General features: G+C 37.0%; 1 protein-coding gene across 1 annotated transcript in view; it reads left to right on the forward strand.

The window, feature by feature from the left end:
• The first annotated feature begins 4,062 nt into the window (after positions 1–4,062).
• The window catches only part of CALCRL (calcitonin receptor like receptor), an 89,416-nt gene continuing 79,557 nt past the window's right edge, over positions 4,063–13,921 (forward strand). Inside the window, exon 1 of the mRNA XM_070956861.1 lies at positions 4,063–4,142. The gene's annotated coding sequence lies outside the window, so the exon portion shown is untranslated. The remainder of the gene's footprint in view (positions 4,143–13,921) is intronic.

The following is a 13,921-nucleotide window of genomic DNA, read 5'->3' on the forward strand; positions in this document are numbered from 1 at the left end:
TTGACTCCTGGAGACAGCCTGGACTAGTCTGAAGTTTTCTCAGCAGGATTTTGGAAGTGATTAGTCCTTGCCTCCTTCCTAGGGCTGAGACAGAAAGACTGGCCCAAGGTCACTCAGCTGGCTTTGTACTTAAGGTTGGATTAGAAGTCACAGTCTCTGGAGCCTGTGCACAAAATTGGTTCTCATGTGCTATCTAACAGAAAATATTAATTTACAGTCTACTTTTATTCCAAGAACTCAAGACAATGAATAATAGAGCTGTCTCTCCTCTCATATTTCTGATACCAACAACTGATTTGCGGGGGGGGGGGAGTGTATCTTGGGGTGCTTACACAATTGAGGACAGATTAAGACCTGGATCTGCCTGCTTTTAAAGTCCAACACCTTGACTGTTACACCATAATGACTCTTGGGAGATGTATATTTGACAGAGTGATGGCCTAATTCAATGCCTCTTTATCTGGGAAATAGCATGTTTAATCAGATTTACTTGGAAAATTACTCACATCAGTTTTATTCATATGGGGTTACTTCCAAGTAAATGCTTGATAGGGCAATCATTTAAAACATATATTAAAGCCTCTGAGAAACCCAAAATCCGTAGTTTGCTAATTTAATTGTAAATATTTATTCTGGCAGGCAATGAAACGTGTAATGTTTAGTAGGCATGTTAATGTATATATAATTTGTATATGTGTACATTAGCTCCACCTATGTCATGCACATTCATATTTGGTGCTGGACAATAAAATATCTGAAATTCATTTCCATTTAAATTTGGCAATTTATATTCCCACTACACGATCACTTTGAAGGATGAAAGAATGATCCAAAACCCGGATTCTGATTTTAGTTGAAGTTATGATAAAACGTGAGATTTGAAAGATAAAAGGACATAATTATAAAACTCTTCTCCACAGAAGAAATAATCTACTTTATTATATTCATTACATTGTACGTAAACTCAGTTCTGGGGTCAAAGGTTTAAATATTCCCTTCCTTTCTTCCTTTCCTTCCTATCACCAATTATATGACAATGTTATAAAACAATCCTGTTTTATTGCACGAATTCAACTGACTTACGCTTTTAGCTGTAACTAAGGAAGCTGTTCAGATGAATAGGCAGAACTGATGCCTTTCATATCCCCTTGTCAAGATGACAAGATGACACCCAAATTATATTTTCCAGCTGCTATGGGGGTGGTGGGGTGAATCCTTGTCATTTCATTTACTCTTCCTCCCAGTTCTTCAGCAGGTAATATAACAGTGGAGAACTGTTGAAGGTCAAGCCTGAACTGAAGAACCGGAGGTATCAGTGGATTACCTGGCTGTAATGAGAAGGGAAGGCAGTCTCACATGATCATAGGCAAGTGTGTTTAAACTGAATGTTGGGCCAGGGGAATACAGATAGTCCTCAACGTATGACTACAGTTGATCCCAAAATTTATGTTAAGTGAGACAAGTGAATTTTGCCCCCATTTTATGGCCTTTCTTGCCACAGGTGTTAGGAGAATCACTGCAGTTATTAAATTAGTAACATTGTTAAGTGAATCTGGCTTCCCCGTTGACTTTGCTTGTCAGGAGGTTGCAAAAACTCCTGGGACACTGCAACCATCATAAATATGAGTCAGTTGCCAAGCATCCAAATTTTGATCACATGATCATGGGGATGCGGCAACAGTCATAAGTGAAAAACGGTCATAAGTCACTTTTTTTCAATGCCGTTCTAACTTTGGTCATTAAACAAATTGTTGCTTAAATTGAGAACTACATATACTGCAGCTGAGTTACAGGAAACCTGCTTCTATCTATTCTTCCTCATTTATCATCGTTACATTTGGAGGAATATGCAGGGAAGTTTTCCCAACCTTCCTCTGAGGAGCTACAAATTATTTCTTTTGTGTCCACCATTTCTACCATCTTATATTTGCTCACAACAATCATGTGAAGTAGGTTAAGGCTGAAGAAGCAAAAGGACCTTTACTTAAGGTCAACCAAGTGTGTTTTTACTTTTGTATTTATTGATGGGATTTATGAATTGCAGGTTTCATCTAACAGGAATGAAGTCAACATACAACACAGGACTTAGGCCGTTGAGTTTCAGGGTTCCTGTAGCTTCTCTTTCTTCCTCTGCAGGAAAGTTTGGGGTAGAGTATAGAATATTCTTCATTGGCCAAGTATGATTGGACGCACAAGAAATTTGTCTCTGGTTCATAAGCTCTCTGTATACACACAAGCAACAAAGTGATAAGTCATAGTTTTCAAAACTTCTATGATTGGAATCTCCAACACTCTACAGTAGTGGCCAAAATTGTGGAAACCTTTTGGGAAAAGTGTATTTTCTAAACCTAGCTAATAATACCACTTTTTTTTTGGTGTAGTATTATAAAAGTATATATCAATGGAAAGATAATTTAATCACGAATGTAATGCAATAACTTTTATGAAGGATTTGCTATTAGAATAGCAGTTACAGTATAAAGAAGAAAAGTGAAACATGTAGGGAAAACGAGATATACAAATATATAGTTCTGCAGCTGTTATAATGTAAAACCAAGATTGAATGATTGCTTCTATTAACTGGGTTTTATTAATTCTATTAACTGGGTCGCTTCTGACTAACAAGTTTCTTTATTCGGCTCCATAGATTTTCATTTGGGTTAAGGTCTAGGCCAGTGATGGCTAACCTTTTTGCCATCGTGTGCCAAAAGTGGGGGGAGGTGCAGGGGGGTCGCACATGTGTGCCCACACCCATAATTCTATGCACCCAACCCCCCCGCGCATGTGTGTGTGACCCCTCCGCTTCCCCCGCTTTTGGCACGTGATGGCACGGTAGGCCTGGTAGGCCCATTTTTCGCTCTCCCCAGGCTCCAGAGACTTTCTAGGAGTCTGGGTCGGGTGAAAACGGCCCCCCCCGGCTCTCCAGAGGCTGGAATCAGCCTATTTCCCAACTTCCGTGGGCCCAGAAGGCCCAAAAATCAGCTGGCTGGTGCGCACATGCCCACTGATATGGTTCCGCGTGCTACCTGTGGCATGTGTGCCATAGGTTTGCCATCACGTGTCTAGTCTATTCCCAGGCCATTCCAGCAGTGGAATATGATTATCTTGAAACTCGAAAAAAAAATGGTATTATTAGCCATCAAACCTCAAAAATACTTTTGAACTACTACTGGCTACTACTGTAGAATAGAGATGGGGATAGTTTGGACTCAAATTTGGGTCGGTCATTGGGAGCTTTTTCGAGCTTGGTTAGTTTGGACTATATAAACTTTGAACGAGCTGTTGGAAGTTTAGATAGTCCAAACCAACCAAGCACTGCTGTAACCCTTTACCTTAACAATTCAAGCCATCAAGGGGACAGGTAGGTTTGAGATCCAACACCAGGCTTTCTACACCTAAGTGGAAACATGTACCTTCCCTAGGCCGCTTCAACCCACCTCCCCTTGCCAAGGGGAAAGCCTCACGTTTCTGCTTTTTTTGGGGAGGGGAGGAGGGTCGTCCCAAACGCCCTGCAACCAGCTTCTTGCCACTTCGACTCCTATCAACCTCTACTGACAGGGTCACACAGCAAGGGTTAATGGGAATCGATGCCTAGTTGTTCCAAGGTGAAAAAACAGAAGGGCAGGCAGGCTCCCAGCCCAGGCAAAGAACCGCGTGGCTTTTTGCCTTTGGAAAGGAGAGCGAAAGCTCGCCCGGCCCGAGCGCGCGCGTTATTTGAGAAAGCAAGAAATGTAATACTCGACACGGGCGGGGTCTCCTCCTGATGTAACAGGAAGCGGGGATGTTTCCCCTTCGGCTGCCGATAAGTTACAACCTCACAAGGCTTCTGAGCGCTCCTGGCGGCAGAAGCCGGCCGTCGTCCGCTTCGGGCTCCTTTCGAAGATCTCCGCTGATTGGATTGTAACCTCGACCTGTAAGGAGCAACTAGCAGGATCGCGGCTCTTCTTTTTTTTTAACCGTTTCAACTCCTTTCTCGGGTTTTTTTTTCTTTTTTAAACATCTTTATATATATATATATGTATATATACCTCATTTTTTGGGGTGGTGGTGATTGTGGTGGGAATTCTTTCTACCCAAACCGGGAAAACCCAAACTCATTTTGATTCCTGATATTAAGCCCGGGAAGGAAAGCACAGCTTTTGGTGAGTAAAAAAAAAGGGGTGGCTGGGTGGGTGGGAAGAGATGGTGTGAAACATTATAGGGGAGGCGGAAAGAGAGAAACGTAACCCTTCTACAGTTGCTTTCGGGGAATAAGATTCATAAAAGGCAGGGGAGGACATTTCTCGGACCATCTAATTCGCTTTGTGGAAGGGGCGGGGGAGGGAGGCGGGGGGAGCGCCCCTTTTTCCCCAGCGCTGCTCAATAAATGAATTGCCAGGCGAATATAAACGGGCGCTGTCCGGTGCGGCTTAGAAGCCCGATCCAAAACTAAGATAAATCGTGGATTGCGTTTCTTTGAGCCACGCGTGCTCGTGCTTCGGCTGCCCGAATCTGGAAACCTAACAAATTTGGAAGCATGTGTGAGAGAAAGGATCTTCTGAATCGGATCCTGGACCAAGTTCTGTAAGCATCTCTTTCTAAAACACCCCCCCACACACACACACACACGACAAGCGGACGGGAGAAGGGAACGAGAAGGAGCAAGCTGTGCGGTCTTTATCGTGACCTCCTACCCCTCCGGCCTTTCAGTGGATTCATTTCGGCGTGAGAGTTTCAGCAGCGCGGCTCGTCCCTCCGGTCCCAAAGGGAGATGGGAAGTTTTGTTTGTGTGTGAGTGTGTGTGTGACACAGAGAGAACAAAATGTAAAACAGTGCATTAAAGTTAACAGCTTCATCTGAAGTCGGACAAATCAGACTTGGTGTTTGGGGGACGCTCCTTCCTCAAAACGGCGCGATTGTACACTCGTGTGAGAAACACCTTTTTAGCTGTAGTTGTCGCAGGGAGATTTATTTCTGGGAGTAAATAAACCAGCATAGGATGTACAGTGAGAGTCAAATAGGAACTCATGAATAACAAAATCTAACATTGACTTTATTTGGACCCGTCAGAGTGACACAAAAAGTGTGCCCATTTTTTTTAAGCTATTCCTCAAAGAGCAGGGCTTAATTAATTCTGTGGCTTCTCAATTAACGAATTAAAGTTTCAGACCTAAATTTTAGCCTGGAGGCATGTTACTTATCCCTGACTGTTCTTAATAACTTCCCTGAAGATGAATTATGGGAAATGTAAAAGCTTGCCAACTTTTGGGTGCGCTTTTGGCTATTCGCAGTGAAGGTAATACCATCCAATGGCTGTTGTATTTTATTCTTGCACAGAATCAGGCAATAGTCTTATGTTTTAAACAGGAACCTGAGGATTGATTTGGTTTTTAATGCTTTGAAGTAAAACTGTCCATTGATTTCAGAGGAATATGATGAAGAGTTAATTTTAGATTTATGTCTATGGCGATTTGGCGGTTTAGATGTGTATAAACGATTAAGTTTTTAAGCTACATAGTTTAATCCTAAATTATTTAAATGTGCTACAAATTTCACACTGAATCTGTTTTTGATTAAATATGATTAATATGGTGAAGTTGGAAGGTGGTGATAGTTCATCATTAAGCCTTCTGAGTTGGAGGTTGATATATGGTGTTGCTTTTTTCTTGTATCTTTTGTTTTAAAACTTGGCAGTTATGAAAATATGAATGAGTATGACATAATAGGTTGTCCCAGAACAATCTTGTCTGTCTGTCTGTCTGTCCATCCATCCATCCATCCATCTATCCATCCAATATTCCTTCCCCACTCCCCACACTGAATTCTAGCACCACGACATTCAGCTTTTGGGTGTTTGATTTTCAGTATATAAAAAAGTAAGTGCAAAACTGTCCACAGTGAACATGCCAAAATATGAATACAGGTTGCTGAAAGAAAATGCCAACATTACAATAAATCTGAATGTAGTTCCTGATTAGTGTGGTTGTGGGATGTGACTCAAGAAAACAATTCCCTTTTATTTTGTCCTTTTGAAAGCTTTCTTAAATGCTTGGAGCACAGCTTCCAAATCTGGAAACCAATGGAAGGTATATCAAGGAACCCTATACAAATAAGTGGTGTCTGAAAAACAGAATTTTGTGCTTTAAAGAGACTGGCTTTTTTGCCTATAGGATATACAGTCTCTTAAGACAGCAGTGAAATTAAATATGATTTAAGATTGCCTTTGTAATTCCTGGTCCATTCCAGATATGTCAGGTGTAGAATTCTGAATATTGTGGTACTTGTATTCCCAATTCTCTCTGGAGGGCGTCAGGTTAAAAAATGGTTTAAGATTTGTACCTTTTCAGTAAATGTATGTTTATCTGGGGAAAAAAGAATTGTTTGGTACAAGTTAATTTTCAAGCAAGCATTTTTTAGGTACTTTGAGAATTTGGGGTATATTCTCGCATAATGACAGTACTCTTGAGAGGGAAATTAATATTATTTTACCTCACAAATGAGGATTAAATGAGAAAGGCTGAAAAGATGAGGTAATTAATTAGACTTAAATCATAAGTCACCTTTTACTTAAATTTCTTGATGATGTAAATATATAGTTCTAGTAACAATAGAACAATTGCAATAGTTTGTAAAAAGGTATTGCAGGAAAAAATAGCTGTCTTCCACTGAAATTCTGCCCAGGCATTTAAAGGGCTAGGAGCCCTATTCTGTTTTTTATTCCATTCCGTTCCATTCCATTCCATTCTTCCTTAACAGAAGAAGACAAGTTTTTTGATGTTGGATCACATCAAAAGCCCATCTTACACAACATCCTGTTTCCCACAATGAACAACCTTTCATGAGAGCAATTCTTGCATGCCACAGGAAGGTCTCAAAGATGCTTCTTAGCAACTCATGGAAAAGACAGCAAATAGGAAAGCCAAAGAACAGAAAGTAAAAAAGAGTTCAAATGAGAGTTATAGTCACTTGTGCAAAAGCACTTGAGATGAGTGGAGGGCATCTTCAGCAGATGATTAAAAAACAAAAAGGTCCATCTACCAGAATAAGGAAACTCAACAATATTATTTGAAATTTCTCAGTTTAGTCAGTTTGTTTTATTTGGAAGTATTTTCAGTAAGAGCACTTTAGAACATAGACTAAAAAATAAGCTTCTTTGATTAAGTCAATAAAAATAAATTAGTAGATCTATTGCTGATCATATTTTATAGAACTAGAACATGTGAATGGATTTTTGGCCTGAATTGGAAGGGACTTGTTAAATCTAAGGTGGTTAGAATGTTAAAACCATTCTTTGGAAGGAAATACAATATTCAATTTGCAGTTGTTTCGTTGAGTTCCTCAGCCATTTTGGGAAAATTACTGTTCCCTTTCTTTGTATAGAGAAGGATTGGAGGGTTTTTGTTTTGTTGGGGTTTTTTTTTTGGGTGGTTGTTCTGTAGCTCTTAAATTTATGTCATAATTTACAGTTGATGCATAGTTATTGTTATTCACGGTTCCATGTGGATTTCAGCAATTGTCAGTAAAATGTACCATCAGTTTTGTATGCAGTACGCACAGTATAATTTACTGACATCTTAAATGCAAATCATCCCTATTCATCTAGACATAGCCATAAATATGGGCATGAAATGGGGGAGAGAGGTAAGTGGGGGAATTACCTTGTCTGTTAAAAACAAGGGTAAACCATCCAAATATCTGAACTGTCTGATCACCTCAAAAATATCACTCTATGAAAACTTACAAGCTCTTTGCATTTAACAACATAAATTTATAGTGTGTACTTTATAAATGTATGGGCTTAATTTAATTAATTTGTTTGTCAAACATATACAAGATAAGAAGTATAGGTATGAACATAAACATGAACAAAAGAAGTAAATACAGATAAATGGGGACATTTAGTTAGTTAAATTGTTAACCTGGAAAAAATAGGGTTGTTAGAAGGTAACGTTTATAGACTTAAAACAAACAACAGCTTGGAGCTGATAGCACTTGACTTCTAAATTAAATAATGCTTGACATTTATACCATATTGCAAGACTCTAGACTTTTGACATACAGTATATTGTCTAATTGCAGTCTTTGCAGCTAGCTGGTAATTTAATCAATATTGCACCGTGGATGGATAAGACTCAGAGTTAGTAGTGAAATTCTGATAGAAGTTGACTTGGTCTCAGGCATGGTACCGTGCCACTTATATTGCCTCATATTTGATGTTCTCACTTGGTTCTCAACCATTTATTGACATTCATTTTAGATGTGGAATAATATGCAGTTGCATACATTACATACATTGGAGGAAAAAAAATCTGGATTCCTCCATATCTTATCCTAGTTTAGAAGGGGGAAAAAAACCTCCTTTATGGCATAGCAGTGTATGTGGGTGTTTTTTTTCTTCCTTCTATTCCTTCTGAACTGTAGAAGATTCTTCCTTCATATAATTGATTTTACAAATAATATTTTTTTTCTTCCTGATATGAGACATGCATTCTCATGAATCATACAGCAATGATTTGTTTTTTAAATAAAATGATTTACAATTGGAAATGATCTCTACCCATAGATTGATGTTGCTGCTTTATAATATATTTTGACTATGTACGATTCTTTTTTGACTATGTAGAATGAAATATACATTTTATGCTATTTTGTCTCTGTAAATGAGAGAGATGTAATTGTGGAATAAGTTTTGGGAATGATTGACAAAAATTAAAAAATAATTTATCACGAGGATGATAACCACCAGCACTCTTCCTTCATAAGAATTAATGCTCTTGATTATTCTAATACAAGTTGCCAAATTGTGTATTGAGTTTAATATAATATAAGATAAGCAACCTTATTGGAATGATTATAAAAAAAGAAAGAGATGTATGTAAGTGAAAATATTTTCACCTGTGGACTAAATCTTCCTGTCTAAGTCTGTCTTTCGTTGAGATGTTTTGTATAAGTATTTAGATATACACGCCTATCTTTTATGCATTCAGTAAATCTTTTTTCTTGATTGGATGTGCTGAAATGGAAATCAGAAAAGCTTGGGATGTTGTTTCTGTATGTTTCTCTAAAGAAAAGGGGCAGTTTTATTATATAATACACAAGTAATTTTATGTGGGCATATAGGATACTGCATTTACTACATTATCTTTTGCTTTCACTTAAATATACTACGATATATACACACATACATCTAAAGATAAATATTTTTCTCTGTAATATAAAACTCACAGATCTAGCTCAAACTATTAAAATTTAAGAATAAACATGAAATTATCATGATTTTGTAAAATTCAGAACACAACAAATTTCATTTTAAACAAACGTATACATTAAATAACTGCAAACACTCTGAATGAAAGGATGAGAATACATCTAATAGGAATAATACTGCTTATGCTACTGCTACTACTAGAGTTGCGAAACAAAGTTTTGAAAATAAAACATTTTTTGACCTGCAAATTAGTTACTGGAAATGTCATCCCGGAATAGTTTTCTTTGGAGTCATCAGATTATTATTAATAGAAGTATCCTGGATTAAATCATTTGTTTATTGAAGCTTTGAGAGAGGAAGAAGTTAAGCAAATAGTTAACGCTATGTTTAATCTGTTGTATAATAAGGAGCTAGACCATAGAGAAGGACAGAGTCAGATAATGTCCTCATTATCTGGTTAAGATGAAGTATATAGATTATGCCTACTAAATTCCTTTGTTTTATGTAACAAAGTTACAGGCATGCACACGCACACACATCCACTAGTTCTCAACAGCAAACTAAACTTCCCTTCATATTTAAGCTTTTATTTCCATTTATTTTTCATAGAATGATAATGGAGTGGATCCAGATTGTATCCGCTGAAAATTCATTGAAGTTAATACGAGAAAATGTTTGGGATTTCCATCTGTTTGATTTCAATTCAACACATTACTTTTCAGGTTTCTAAAAAAAAATTTTAAGAGCTGTAACTATTAGAGGAGAACGGTGTAATTCCTCTCAGCCAAGGCTTCTGGTAGCCAACTGTGTATGATGTTACTTTCCCCACATTCTTTTGCAATTATATCTGTATTTTGGTCTGAGATGGCAAATAAAAGTTATTATTATAATTCAACTATTGGAATCTATAGTCAGTTAAATAAAGATAACTTTTAAAATTCCACAGAAAACTTCTCTAATGAGTAGAGAATATTGCTGAGCGAACAGCTTTTTGCTTAGTTTGAGATCCTATGAATGAAAATTCACATCTCCTATTCTTTTTATCCATAGACTCCAGTAGGTGTCACTCTGGGGACTGCATTTTAGCAACTTAAAAGGTTTTGAAGATAAAATTTATTGAAAAAAAATACATCTACTATATAACTCTTTCTTTTAGAAACATTTTTATTGCCAGGTTTTCCCTCTTTCTCTGTTCCCTTTTGGCTTTATCAACTTTGTGGTTTCTGGGGTAGTTTCTCATAGACAGCAGTTATATTGGCTACAACTTAAATTAAAATAAATTAGGCACAATTGCAGTTTGTATTCATCTACTCAAATTGGTTGGCATCCAATCGGGTACATGGACTTACAGTTACCTTCAATGCATGCGGACTGGATTGGGGATGGACCGAGCAATGGAGTAAGGCTCATTTAAATGTTTGTTTGCCTTATAAAACAATGCTGCAATAGAATGCTCCTTTATAAAAATGATATTGCTGACATGCATCAGTTCAGATGGGTCATGAGAATATCAATTGGCAGTAGGAAGCAAAGGCCTTGCCAGTAAATAAATAATTGTGCATTATGGGTATTATAAAAAGGTTTGCAGGAAGACTTATGATGTATAATGTAAGTTTTTTTTAAAAAAAATACTTTTTATTTCCAAAGTTAAAATAAAAGAGTAGGGAAAAAACAAAGAAAAAACAACACTACCAAGAAAAACAAAAAACAATGTGTACAAAATACTAACAAATGACAAATCTAATCGTTAACACTGATATTAAATATGAAATGTCCACCCTGGTTGAAAAATATATCGGAAATATCTGGTATGTTTTCTTTTCCTTACATAAGAGATCTACAAGTAATTATAAAATTTTCCATCCATATTTAATAAAAATACTGTGATGTGTAGAAAAGGTGTCATTGATGTGGAAATCTATTTATCAGTCAAATCGACCCACCATCTGTTCACTGTATAAAAAAAGCAGTCAACAGGTAACCCCAAAAATAAGACTGAAACAGGTAACTAAACTAATCTTCAAAAACCTCTGTTAACCATCTGTTACTGTATTTAACATGCAGAAAGTCCACTATGAGCATCTAATCTCTTATAAACGTATCTAATCCATTGCCTGTAATCAATGTGGTTAATTACTTAGCATAAACAGCCCTTGCGGCAGTCACCATGTAAAGAAATAACATCCCAAACTGGTTTTCTGTCAATTTTTCGACAATACTTAGAAGAAAGACTTCAGGTTCCATTAGTATTTGCATTTTAAATATTTTCTACATTGTTATGATTATATTTATCCAATATGATTTAGCACACTTACTGTACAGGACCATTACACATGGTAAAATGTATATCTGAAGTAATCATTTTTTTTAAAGGGCAAATCTATTTGCTTTCAATAAATGGGTGTGGGTGTATGTTTCCTCATGCACGTGTGTCGAAACTATCTTAGGGGCTCAGTGATGAACTAATCTATAAAGTTAAGCAGTAGAAGTAGGTTTTCTACCTTGAATTTTAATTGTTATGTGAAGTGATGAAGGAAATTCACCTGTATAGACATAACAGCTCAATTGTGCCTAAAGTGGAAGAGATGATAAATCCTACTGCTTATTGGGAGAGGAAGGTAAGCATATTCTTATAAACAAAATCTACATAACAGCTTGTATGAATGTAATGATTACAAATTGAAGAGTTTGGTCCATTAAGCAAATGACTGGATACACATTTATTTGGGAAAATCTTTCTTTAATTTATAGAAAACAAATTCAGGCATAGGCTATATCCCTCACTATGCATGAATTCTGTCCATAAATATAATTAACATTTCTCCATTTCCTAGGAATAAAAACTGCCAGTCAGATAGAACCTATGCAATATACTATATTTTCCGGAGTGTAAGACCCACCAGAGTATAAGACGCACCTTAGTTTTTTGGGAGGAAAATAAGAAGAAAGCTGATTGGGGATGGATCGGCCTCCCGGAATACCCCCAATCAGCTGTTCCCAGAGGTGAATTTTAGCAACAGGTTCGTTGGTTGTGAGCTTTGTGCCTTGCTTTTTTTTCTGCCTCTGAAACTTCTGAAACTCTGTTTCAGAAAAAACTTTTTTCCCTGCCTCTGAAAGCCTCCGAAACAGAGCTTCAGAAAAAAAGGCTTTTTTTTTTTTTTGAAGCTCTGTTTGGAGGCTTTTTTTCTGAAGGACTATCTGTACTCTGTTCAGTCTCCTTTCTTTGGTATTGGTATACAGATTAACCTCTTCCGATCTGTTCGTTATTGTGTCATTCTCCAGATTTGTTAGCATAGTTTGGTTAGAACCTTTACTGATTCTTCTTCTGTTGCTTGCCATATTATTTTAGATAAAAGCCTTTCAGAGGCTTTTTTTCTGAAGCTTCTTTCAGAGGCTTCTTTCAGCCTCTGAAATCTCCTTTTGCAAGGCTGGGTGGGGCTACATTCGGAGTATAAGACACACCCAGATTTTCACCCTCTTTTTTGGGGGAAAAAAGGTGTGTCTTATACACTGAAAAATACAGTATCTTTGATTTGTGGTTTAGAAAGACTAAACTGTAATCCTAGAATAAGAGATAACTGAATTCTACTTATATTTGCTGCAAAGAAAATTGGATGCTTCTGCTTGTTATTTCTTTTTTTTTCTCTGCAAGTTTGTCTTTTTTCTTTGTTTTTCTTTTCTCTCTTTTCTGCTTTTTATTCATTTGCATTAGTTTTTATGTTCTTTGTAAAACTTTCAGTACATTTTTTTTAAAAAAAAAGAATACATACAGTGTGTGACTAAATTTTGAACACAACCAAGTGCTGCTGAAATCTAGCCTATAAGTTGTGAAATGGCTTGGCAATTTATGGTACGCTGATATTATATTATTATTAGAATTTCTAACCAGCCGGTTCCTGTACTGGAAGGACGCAGTGAATATAATTAATCAATGGACACATCCAGAAGTTGTAACCTCAGGCTACATAAAACATTCCTGTTTCCTTTCTTTCCTCTGTACGTCCATCCTGTTCCTCTTTTATTTTGTTCCATTTCCTCTGCACCAAAGGTAGAGAATTAGTCATTCTGGCAGGCATTTAAAAATGTGGCCAGGCAAACTTTTAAAACTATTTTCTGTTAATTTTCGGGTATATTTCAAAATCACTAACAACTGAATGGTTATTAATATGGCTGATATACTCTTGCTTAAATGCTGCTAAAGGAAAAATGTTAAGTAATTATGCAATCCAAACACAGCCACATACACATCTCTGTTTGGTAAGGCAAGAAATGTGCAAAAGCTGAGCATCTCTCTTCTCAGCTCAGGATGCCATATATTATTAGATCCAAACATTGTCCTTAATTATACCATGGTAGAATTGGTTTAGGCTTCAGCTATTGTGATTAATAAACATGATTAGTAGGATGTATGAAAGGGCTTCCTAGGCACACTTCGATTAACATAATTATGATTTACAAAGTGTGTGAATCCAATTTTATGAAAGATTTACAGTTGTCATTGCATTTGGAACATGCCATGATAGTAAAGTAAGACTTCAACCACAATTTACTGTTACTTTAAATATTCTTTTTCTTTCATACCAGATACTGTGATACCGTGGGGGTGCAGTGGTTAGAATGCAGTACTGCCTGCTAACTCACTGCTTACTCCAGGAGTTCGATCCTGACCTGCTTAAGGTTGACTCAGCCTTCCATCCTTCCGAGGTGGGTAAAATGAGGACCCAGATTGTTGGG

This window comes from Pituophis catenifer, unplaced genomic scaffold, assembly GCF_029215685.1.
Source record: "Pituophis catenifer annectens isolate HBS135680 unplaced genomic scaffold, rPitCat1.0.hap2 SCAF_1, whole genome shotgun sequence".
In the NCBI taxonomy this organism is placed as follows: Eukaryota; Metazoa; Chordata; class Lepidosauria; order Squamata; family Colubridae; genus Pituophis; species Pituophis catenifer.